The 12,168-nt window shown below is 38.2% G+C and overlaps 1 pseudogene; it reads right to left on the bottom strand.

Annotated features, from left to right (window-relative positions):
- LOC127427753 (protein diaphanous homolog 3-like) overlaps positions 1 to 12,168 on the bottom strand; it is a 122,296-nt pseudogene that overhangs the window by 37,238 nt on the left and 72,890 nt on the right.

The raw sequence follows: 12,168 nt of genomic DNA on the forward strand, positions 1-12,168 counted from the left end.
TAGAAAAATTGTAAGTAAATATAGTAGAACTTGATTCAAATTATTTAATAACTTTAGCGATGTGCACACTAAAGTTTCACAATTTTAATTTCGGTTTTAAAACAGAGGGTGCTCATCCCATTGAAATCATCTCATTCAATATAAAGTCAGTTATTTCAGAAATTGTCTAAAATCAAAATCATTGGCTACATTTACACATTTTTACAGTTTTACATGATTTGTAATGACTCATTAAGCTTGCAGGTAGGCTAATGCTAAAGATTTTAGCACTTAAATTCAATGGGCAAACTGTTTGTTGATACATAATTACATTCAACGCAACAGTAGGCCTACAATGTTTTTAATACTAATACTAATATTAATTTATTTTATTTGTTAAGTATTAAATAGGGTTTAAAAAGTGCTGAAATCGATATTGACACTGTAGTAAAAAATACAATAAAAACTAATAATAATAAAAAAAAAAAAAAATCAAATGAATAATCATATATTTTTCAGTAGGTATTATTACAAAATTTACAAAAACAACCCATTACTGAATCACACGAATATGTGAACTGTTAACCTGGGCAGTACTCATTACATTTTATTTTTTTATTCAAAATTTAATTTAATAAATCTTAAAATAATAATAATTAAAAAAATGAAACTTGACAGTATGGCAGTTAATTAAATTGCAGTATCGAACATGTCTTTTTTGGACCTAAATTTAGATATAACTAATTATTAAAATACAGTTAATATTAGCAATGCATCCTTAATACCGTGATACCCGTACTACCGTGATATGTATTTGTGAAAATCAATATAATAATACAATACAAATAGTGCTGAGTTTTGGAAGTGATAAAGAGTCAGTCACATAAATTATCATTCTGTGTGTGTACAGAGCACAGGTGTCACACATAATATTCCAAACTCACAATCAGCTTAGCAACGTTTGGCATCCTGTTGTGTAAACAATAAACATGAGCACTAACATTCAATCTGTTTCATATTAGCACATTTTATAACACATATTTTTGGACTTTCGCTATCTTTGAACAAGTATTATAACTTAAGGACATATTACATACATACAATCACACTGACCGTGATTTGCAGAAACAAACTGACTGGAATCCATTCACTTTCTTTTTTATCCCTTTTTCTCCCTGATTTGGAATGCCCAATTCCCACTGCTTACTAGGTCCTCGTGGTGGCGCGGTTACTCACCTCAATTCGGGTGGTGGAGGACAAGTCTCAGTTGCCTCCACTTCTGAGATAGTCAGCCCATGCATCTTGTCACGTGGTTCGCTGTGCATGACACCACGGAGACTCACAGCATGTGGAGGCTCATACTATTCTCTGCGATGCACGCACAATTTACCATGCGCCCCACTGAGAGCGTGAACCACTAATCGCAACCACAAGGAGGTTACCCCGTGTGACTCTACCCTCCCTAGAAACCGGGCCAATTCGGTTGCTTAGGAGACCTGGCTGGAGTCACTCAGCACACCCTGGATTCGAACTCGTGACTCCAGGGGTGGTAGTCAGCGTCAATACTCGCTGAGTTACCCAGGCCCTAATATGGTATCCATTCACTTTCAATGAGAGTAAGCAATCTGAGGTGTCATGGCTGACAGCAACCATAATTGATGCAACAAAGTTGAGCAGATTTTAACTTGTGCAAATGTGAATCGATGTGACACCGTGGCATCCAATGGCAGTGCAGAGACTTGGTGTTCTACTGGTGCCTCTGAATTTTTAGGGGGTGAATTTGGCGGTCCAGTACAACGGTTATCTCAAATAGGAGTTTGTTATATAGTGAACACACTGCTGAGTGACGTTATTACCTTATTGTTAATAAAGGCCTTGAGGCACTGGATGACTTTGTGCTGACTCTTCTTATCCACCTTTTCTTGGCTGATAGAAAAAAAAGGAGAGAATGTGAGTGAAAGAGAGAGGGGCTCAGTGGGTTACTGACAGAAAAAAACAGAGTCAAAGAGTTAGGATAGCAAACGGCACGGAGCTCAGGATTCATGCTGAGGGTAGAGCAGACAACTAGCATAGTAGGAAGGAAGCCTTTGCTTAAGAAATGTGGGTAATGGAGTTTGTCTTACTGTTTTGTGAGAAGGAGCCTCTCCAATGTATCCAAAAGAAGGCCCAGTCCCTCATGTCCAAAAAAAAAAAAAATCCTCATATTTGTGCAATCCAGATTGTGTTGATGAATTCTGAAGTGGATATTAGAAGTTATTTTATTAAACATTTTACTATCTTGTCTTATTTAAAACTTTTCTGAATGGCATTATCGTTGCACATCTTCATATTGTAGAGTGGTCCCAAAGAGCAACTACACACTTAAGGGGTCCTTACAAAAGGTATAAATGGCATTGCATTAGATCACTAAACATCAATCCAAGTGGTATTTAAAATACAGAAAGATAGCACAAGCACATTTTACAAGCAAAACAAAAAGATCATTTGAAAAAATGATAAAACAATAGAAATACTGTTCACAATTAAGATTAAATTATAAGAAGCAGCCTATTTTCACTAATGCTTCTTGTCAAACATTAGTGAAACATGCATAATTATTGTTCTCTTTATAGGACACCCTTGTGAAATGGAGGGGAATTGACTTCATACATCCACTAAAAATCACTGCCACTTCAGTTGATTAAAAGTCATTAAGCACAAATGGCTGACAAGTAAAGTTAGTTCTGAGAGAAGATCTAGCACCACTTGTTTTTTGGGGGGGTCACTTAATGTACTTGCTGGTTGTTCACACCAATAGCTCTACAATGGGCAGCTGAGAAAGGTTCTGCAGCCTGATGTTACCTAATCTAAACCTCTTTGTATTTCATACGAGGAGTGAAACATATATTGTAAGAGTCAATAATCCTAATCAGAGCTGTGTTTGTCAGAGCCTATTTAACATCATATACCACCTTCTGCTACAGATTAAATTCTCCCCCAGGAGCTCGAAGTGAAAGACGTTGCTAATGGAGCAAAGATGTTTATTTTAACTCCATTCAGACACAATCTCGCGCTCTACATCTCCATTGATTTGGCCTCTATTGTCTGTGGGAATTGCCACAGTGGAAATTTTACTCTCTAATAACGAGAGGGGAAGTGTGCCGAGCAAGGCATTGATTAATAGTGAGGGAATTCAATAAGCATAAACAAACCGATTAACCCATTGTGTGTAGGAAGCAGGTTACAGAGTTCATTCAATTATGAACTGCAGCCTGTAACAGAAGTTTCTGCAAACATGCTTTTAATGGATGAAATGGCATCATGTGTCAAGCAGACAGAGATTTGAATCTAAAAAAATAAATAAAATACATTTTTGCCAGTCTATCAGGAGTCGAAAATGACAACAAACCCAATAATGCATATAGAGTATATAGGAATGTCTAATGGCACTCTTATGCAATGTCTTTATGCTGTCAACTGTTTAACCACATTGGATGTGAGCAGGGCCATAGCCAGTGGGGTGAAAGTGGTAATGATTCTAGGGGCCCAAAGGTCCAGGGGGGCCCATAACAAATTTGAAACTGTATTATTTTAATAGGTAAGGGGCCCAGAACAATATATAGTCAGGGGGCCCAGAATTTCTCGGTATGGCCCTGGGTGTGAGTATTAAAATAGTTGATGTTGTACTATAGTATTTTCCCCTCAGCAATCAGTAATATACTGTATCATATAATGTATGCATATAAGCATGTATTCATCAATGTGTCTTTCAAGACAAGGACTGGGCGATATTTCATATTGTTCGAAATCGATATTTATCATGATATACTGTATATTTCATGCCATTACTGGGAAAGAAAATGCATTACACATGTTTGTTAGACCTCAAGGATGAATATAGTTCAGTTAGCTAGTTGTGTGTGTATAACTTTGCCGAATCGATATTGTGGATTTTTTGAGGATTATTCTCCGGTAAATATTGATATTGTTTTTTCGCCCAGCCCTATTTAAGTCCCATCTAAGCCTAAAGGCAACTAGAAACAAACCGTATGAACCCTCTTTGAGTTCAAGCTTTAAAAAAGACAAATTCACAGTCAAGAAACTGCTATTCCACAATGCAGTTGGGGAATTGATTCTGTTCCAAATCGCGATTCTTGAGGCAAATCTCCCTGATGAAAAAACTATTTTTTTAATTTAATTTACAAAAATAACATGTTTAGATTAATATTAATTCAATGATTGATTGATAATATAGGAAGCTATATTTGTGCAAAGTTCAACACGAACAGGCAAGTAAATATCGTTGCAATATCGAATCGGAAGGTCTGTGGCATTTCCAAGCCCTACCAAGTGTCGATTCAGTGTACTTAGTCTACAAGAATGTGTCCAAACCAAATCTCTAGGCGGTTAAGCCCTCCCGCAGTCAGATAGGTCAGGAAAACGCAAAGTCTCATCTGCCTTTCTCTGTGATCACATGCTTTATAGCTATGAACTGTTGTTAGTCAGTCATGGTGGGTTGGGTGGAGTGCAGTCTCACAAAACTGTGTGAAATTGCCAGTGTAAGTGTAGAAGAGAGGTGAGCAACAATAGTACATTTTCAGAGAGCCAGTGTCAAGAGGTGTGGGTGTGCTTCCATGGCTAAATTACAGCCGAAATTGACCACAACCTGGAAAGTGGAAACTAAGAGTAGGACTAGAGAAGAGCACAGAAGAGACAGAGAAGAGACAGATAATGCTGTTTAAAGGAAAAAGGAGAGGAACACAAGAGATGGCTTGTTGTACACTGACACCGAGAAGTGCTCTCATAGCTGAGGCAGGATTGATATTGCCACACTTCTCCAGCCACAAAGCTTGTGTTTAACTGATGGACTCCTCATGCCAGTTTTATCATAAAATAACACAAGACAAAACAACAAGCTGTAGAGCAAGTAGTAAAACAAAATAAAACACTGTCCATTAGAGCTACACAATTAACTGCAAATCACACACACACACACACACAATCAGAATTGTCAGAATGGAGTGTGCAAAAAAAAAGGGATCAGTGCAAAGATTATTATTTTTTTATTTTTTTCAAAAACAGAAATTTTTGGATGTAAAATGGATGAATAAGGAAAAACATTTGCCAAAATTGCAATCATAATTGCAATCGCAACGTCTATAAAAAAAAAAAAAAAAAAAAAAAAAAGGCAATATTTTTTGGCCATATTGCCTGAAAATATTTAGCCTGAGACAAAGCACATGTATTAAAATAAATGGGAGAAATTGGAACACTCAAAAGTGACATACTTTATATTAAACTTTATATTAAACATCAAATACAGTACGTTCTATTTGGCTGTGATTGTGTCGCTTCACACAATGCTGCTTTCGGTGCACTGCAGATAACTTGCTGCATGTTTAGGACATAAATTAATTAATTGAAATTAAAAGAAAAATGTGTGCCTGTAGATGCAGTTAAGTTTAAAGCAGAGTTCATCCTTACATGCAAATCAGTTGTTGGAGGATCAAACCACAAATTCTTTCTGGAGACCTAGCATCACATGCTGTTGAAGCTGAAACATAGAGACCTGAGAGGCTACAATGGAGGAACCAATAGGAGCCATCATGGCCTAAAAATGGATCTTCGTACTTCACTTCCTTTTTTTCTCTTCCACTCCCCCTCTCCTTACTTTATTTATTTCTCTTCAGTTACTTCTCTTTGCTTCAGCCACTCCAAAGGGATTGTAATGATTTCCAGTACATGGGGCCTCTTGGGTGTACGTAGACAGAATAAGGCTCTCTGAACATATTTAACTTGTAGTCGTAGAGGGGCGTGAGAGGAAGATGAAATCTCGGCCAGTCTTTTAGGTATTGCGGTTGATTGAGATGGGAGTTAAGGGCTCAGGCCCCCTAAGAGCTGGTTAATCACATCTCACCACAGAAGTAAATGTAACACAGTAACAGAATAATCAGCAGCAAGCAGAGTAATGCGTGTCTCCATACAAAAAAAAGAGCCATTGGTTTCATTCATTCTGCAGCTTTTCCCCTGATCATATTGATTACAGAACCTGCCACTGGCCTGGAATGGGGCTTCCCACTGGGAGGGAAGAGGAAGGAAACAAATGATCATGGGTGAAGGAGAGAGGGAGATGAGGAGGTAAAAAAAGGATGGATTTGATGGTGTGACAGAATAAGATTTGGAAATAGAAAAGCAAGAAAGTGGAGAGTTATGAAGAGAATCTTGGTTGAGAGAGACAAGCAATGAGCTAGAGAGAGACAGAGTGTTTATACAGTGAGAGAGAGAGAGAAAGAAATAAAGAGGCAGTGTAATGTCTGCTCCCATCAAAATGCAGTCCTCGTCCAATTCTAATCAACAACCCGCATGCCTCCAAGCATCCACTAATCAAATCATAGCATGTATGCCTGTGTGAATTTTCAAGGTGAAGCAAAAGGGGAACTCACCTTGAATTGATTTTGTCAAATCGGAGTGGAGAAAACAGAGAAGGGGAGTGTAGTAGGCCATCAACAAAATTCATTTGCTGATGGGATTCTAGCTTATGTCTAAATCAAAATGACGACAATGATGATGGTTATTATAAATAAAATGAACTGTTAGTTTAGTGGAATGAAGAGGTACGGACGTGTCACAGCACTCAAATCAGGAGTGAATTAAAGGCAATATCTGTGTGTGCGAGAATCGTGCATCTTATGCACACTGAACTCATCTCATTTGCATGGTTATTTGGTGTGTTTTTTTTATGGATGGAATGGGATTGGAAAAATGTCAGTAATTGAAAAATAAGGAATAGAAGGATTGTCAACCAGTGCGAATTTCTGGCATAATCAAGCTTCTTTCTCATGAAGGTGGAAATTGTGATGTGTAATGAAATGCAAACAGGATCAATATTCACAGAGAATGAGAAAGACACAGAAAGAGATGACATAAGAATGAAAACGGAAATGAGAGAATCCAATCCCACACCTGTATGAGAGTTGAAGGCAGGTCACACCTTAAACTGAGATGCCTGTAGGTACACTAATTCACAGGACTATTAAGAGTGAAAAAAGATTGGTGTTCAACTGCACTTGGTATGTGTATGAGGAAATTTTGTATTAGGGCTGTCAACAGGGCTGAAAGACTAAACTTGAATTTTTCGCTTAAATTTGACTAAAATTTGATTTATATCCCAATTTAAAGACATGACTTAATTTAAAGGGGTCATGACATGCTTTCTTTATTTAAATATGTTTCTTGAGTTTCACTTATGAAATTAGTCAGGTTTTTTGCAAACGCTTAAATTAGACATAAATAATCGAACCTGTTGTTGTGCGGTATACTGGTAAATGTGGTTAGGGGCTGATTAAACAGAACGACAAACAGAGTCCAACAGAATGGAAGAGAATGAGGGGAACTCTAGATGACCTCCTAGAACTCAAGTGTTTTGCGCAGCGTTTTAAAACCCATTTGGCAATGGCCAAAGGCCTCCACCAAATCATTGTCAGTGCTTGGCACACAATTAAAATTCAAATGCACAGTTTTAGCATCCAAATGGGCATTTTAAATATGCTAAATCCTCAAGTTTTAGTTTGAAAGACTAACTGTAAAATGTGGAGAAAAGGAACTTCAGATAAGCAACGACTTCCAGAGAGAACAAACAAGTTGTGAGACGAAGGCCGATAAGAAAATTACAACATAATCAATTAAGCATCTCATCAGCACCAAAGTGGCAATTTAAACGCCCCCAGCTTGTAATAAAAAACTATTTCTCTCACGCCTGTTATTCAGCAACACTGTATATGTGGACGTGGGAAGGCCTGACACTGACAAGTGGATGGAACAGGGGGTCGCCTGAAATGACAGCTAAAGAATGAAGCTCCAACGCCAGAGGGAAAAGTCAATTCATACTCCTGCTTCCTTGGAGGATGGGGCAAAGGCAAGTGGAAGACATTGTGTAGCCAAGGCCTAGGGTCTTGACAAGAGCTTCATTGGAATGCACAACTCACACTTGAAAAGTCACATTCTCTCGTCATCCGCAGGTGAAACACAGTGGAGAGGAGAGGAATGAGCAGTTATTAATCCAGTCAATTATTCCAGATGGAAAAAGGTGGCTCCCATCAAACCAGCAGGGTGCCAATTCCTGTCAACATAGTGTGACAGAGACAGACTAGCTGCCACAAGAAAGAGGCAGGGGAAAAGAGAGAGGTTAGACTCGCCACCCTCCCACATAGCCATTTGAAATCTCACACATTCTCACAAGCAGCAAATCAAGCAAAACACTTTCTTCCAAACAACTGTTATCTACCACCATGCCATGTGAAGTTATCAACATCAGAAGTGAAATCTCATTTCCGAGATGCCCTCGTATGAAATGAGCATCCATGTTTGGCTCTCTGACTAGAGAATCATTTATTTCCTCTTTCTACTGCAGTTGATGAAGGCCAAGCAAAGGCAATCATTACCAGGCCTTGTTTGCATCAGTAAGCCTGACATCAAACAGCAGATCCCTTTTCTTCTTCGTTCTCTCGCTGCTCCCATCTCCCATGAAGAAGTGTCCGATTACAAAAGCGGAACATCTGGAGATAAACGCTCGTGTCTGAATAACAATATCCATCAACCCCACAAGTGCTGGTAGAGACGGCAGTCTTAAACAAAAGGCAGAACACTTTACCACCACAGGAGGCTCCAATCAAGAGAGGCAGCGTTGAGAGCTGTCCCACTGCTCATAATCACATAAAGTGGCACATTCATTAAAGGAAAAACATGTCGAAAATAAGCATGAGATGGTTTGCTCTTCTTTAGTTCCCCTATGTGTCTCCCTCTTTTCTCTCATCTCTCTTCTACCGTCCTTCATCTTTCATCTGCTTTTTGATCCTTTAAAGGGATAGTTCACCCCAAAATGAAAATTCAGTTATTGTTTACTCACCCCTGTGTTGTTATAACCCCATTTGACTTTCTTTATTTTTCTTAACACAAAGGAAGAAATTGTGAAAAAATTTTGTGCTCAGTGATGTCATATAATGGCAGTTTATGGTGACCACCTCTTCAAGCTTCAAAAGGAGGCAAAAGTATAATTCAGAAGTCTAATAAATTATTACATGAGACTCATGATTTTGAAAGTATACGATGAACTTTGATGAGAAACAAATTGAAATCTAATGTATTATTTAGTGAAATTGTTGACTGACCGTTACTCTCCTCTGTGTGTTGATAACGACACTGCACTAGAGAAACAATTCATGCAGCCCCCTCTGGACATTGGGGCGTTCAAGAGAAAACATATTTTGTTTACCTAAAAACAGGACCACCACAGTGATAGAAACAACATAACACAACACAGCTGCACACAAACCAGAGAAGAGAACTTACTAAACATGTCTGAAGAGTTTCTACTCAAAGAATAGATGCATTTCTATGCCCAGACACTTTTTTTTTTTTTTTTTTTTTGAGAAGTACTCAGAAACCAAACAGAAAAAGAGGAGGCTGAAGGCAGCTACAGTCACACTTTGTCCTAACCTGACGGCAAACGACACATGATAAAAGGTATATTTTTGGTCCTAACCAGCCTTAACAGTACATTGTGTCGATCGCTTGGTTTACTTTTTTGGCCATTTTAAACCATGCCATGGCAGACTTTCAATCTGTCTACATTTATTGCATAAACTCCACACATCAATGCCGTTTCTGTCTCTTTTTATATCCTTCAATGTCCAAGTTGTATTTTTATTAATGAATATGGAAATATGAGAGCTTCTAAGTCTAAATACCAGTCGGCCTTCTAAGAGTGAGCCAGTGCATGACTGGTGCAAATCTTTACATTCACAGAAACAGATAGAAGGGGAATAAAGAAACTGTGATTGATGTGAAAATGTGAGTGCTTTGAACTCTGTCTGTCTGGCCTCCGGAAGCCACACTTCACTTTCATTAGCAGCCCATAACAACCTCCCACGCCCTTAACAACCTGCCTCATCAAACACTCTCTCTCGTTTCTATCTACATCTTTCATGCTTTCATTTATTTTCTCCCTTTATCCCTCTAAAGCTCTTCCTCTGTTTTATGCTTATATAGTGAATTCGATGCAAACCTATCATATGCCCCCTTACAGAGAGACTTGACTATACTTTTACGTAATTTCTTTGATAACATCTGAAGCAAACCCATAGCAAGGTTAATGCATTAACACAGACCTTCGAAAGGTTTTAGAAATGAGACATAACAGTATCGAGTGAATGAAGATCCAAAGTTAGCCAGCGTTAAATATTAACAAGTTTTAGAGTAATTTATGCTTGCAAAGGAAATACATGCCAGTCATGCTGAAAAGTGTCGCTGGAGTAACACATTTACGATCACCCACTTGTTTGAGCCATACGCAGCATAAGAGAAGAGTGGGTAGGCTGTCTCTCTCTCTCATAGCTGAGCATTAAAACACTGGTAAACAAATTCATCATCTCATTCCCTGGAAACAAAAACAGTCATAAATCAGAGAAAAATGAGGTGCCTTTATCTGGGCAACTTCATGGCTAAGGTAGCTTGACTTCCCTTCTCCCTCTGGAGTCTCTACCCCAAGGCTGCGTTACCTACGTTAGCGATGCACTGGGTCGGAGCCACGCTGAGCCGAAAATAAAACATTAACTCTAAAGTCCTGCAGCGCCCCCAGGCCTTACACATCCGTCTCGGCCTATTTTCCCTTACCCTCCACAAGAGAGAGAGTCTCCTTAGCTCAGAGGAGACTCTAAAACCTAGATACTAAGTACACGCAAACAATAGGCAGGAGTGTATTAATACACATATGCATGTGAGTGACATACTCGTGCACAGCTAAGCCAGTAGAATATTAGTAATAACAGCACTGGTTAGAGACTGAATAAAGGTGATTGCTGAGGACTGGGTGACCATTCTGGAGTAGCTCCGCAAAAAAAAAACTACTTTAAGGGACTATGGCAGGGCAGAGGACGGGGCTGGGTTGTGATTCTGCACACCCGGCCCCTAATCAGGCTGATCAGGGGGCCGGGTGTGCAGAATCATGACCCAGCCCCGCCCTCCGCCCTGCCACAGGGACTTTAAGCAACAGCATCAGACAGGACGGTGTTCCGTTATAGTGCGCATGAGCGACTTGGAATTGACAGAGACAATCCCTACTTTGGCGTAGTCCACACTGTGACAAATTAGGAAATTAAATGTCATGTTTTACAAAAGATGGTGCAAAGTGAGCACAGGTTGTAGACTAAACATCATCCTCAAAACTCATTGATTAGAATGGATGTCTAATAAAAAAACAAAATTAATATTACTAATAATATCTAGGTTTTTAGACTTATTAACATTATGCACAAACTTCTTCTGACTGTATGTTATCATTAAACACTAAAAACAACACTTCTCTCACTGTATTAAATGACTTTTTGAAAATGAATGGATAATTTCTCTGTTCCACCATCCTCTATTTAGTTGGTTAGTGATTTTTGCGTCTCTAGGCGATGGGGGTTGATTAGTTTACTTCCGGTCACAGTTGCGGTCTAGTCCACAGCTGTTGCTTAAAGTCCCTATTAACAACAATACGACAGCAATAATGATCAAACTGGAAAATCTTAAGACAAAAAATTTACAAAGAATTTACAGTGTTACTTTTTGCAGAAAAGGGTTGAGAGAAGTGTTAAGATGTATTACTGAAAAAAAATAAAAATAAAAAATAAATATATATATATATATATATATATATATATATATATATATATATATATATATATATTTAGCACATTTTTAGGTCTGAAGACATTTCAGATATCTTACTACAAAGCTCATACAAATACATGATTCTGAAAGGGAAGCATCTGCAGTCTTTTTTTTTTTTTTTTTGTAAACTGTAAAATTAACTGTTGTCCAATGCACACAGTTTCTGAAATAGCTGTGCTAGTTTCATATCTTGTATCATTTCATGGCCTATTTCTTCTCACATTATAAAATAATTTAAACTAAAATCAATCTTTAATGATCATTTATTTATTTGGTAAGTAGCCGTGTAATAAGATGGATAATGTACAGTCAGCCAGTTTATCATCGACCAACAATCATGTCTCCTTTACGGAGTTAAACCTCAAGGCTTTATGTTTCTGTACTGTGAATATCATTTAGATACAGTATCTGATATAAAATGCTTTCAAATGGCCAGGTCCTTCTGGTAATGCCAGTATAGAAAATAAAATAGAATAAGAGTTCATCTTTATTGGGCCA

Source organism: Myxocyprinus asiaticus, chromosome 37 (genome assembly GCF_019703515.2).
Source record: "Myxocyprinus asiaticus isolate MX2 ecotype Aquarium Trade chromosome 37, UBuf_Myxa_2, whole genome shotgun sequence".
In the NCBI taxonomy this organism is placed as follows: Eukaryota; Metazoa; Chordata; class Actinopteri; order Cypriniformes; family Catostomidae; genus Myxocyprinus; species Myxocyprinus asiaticus.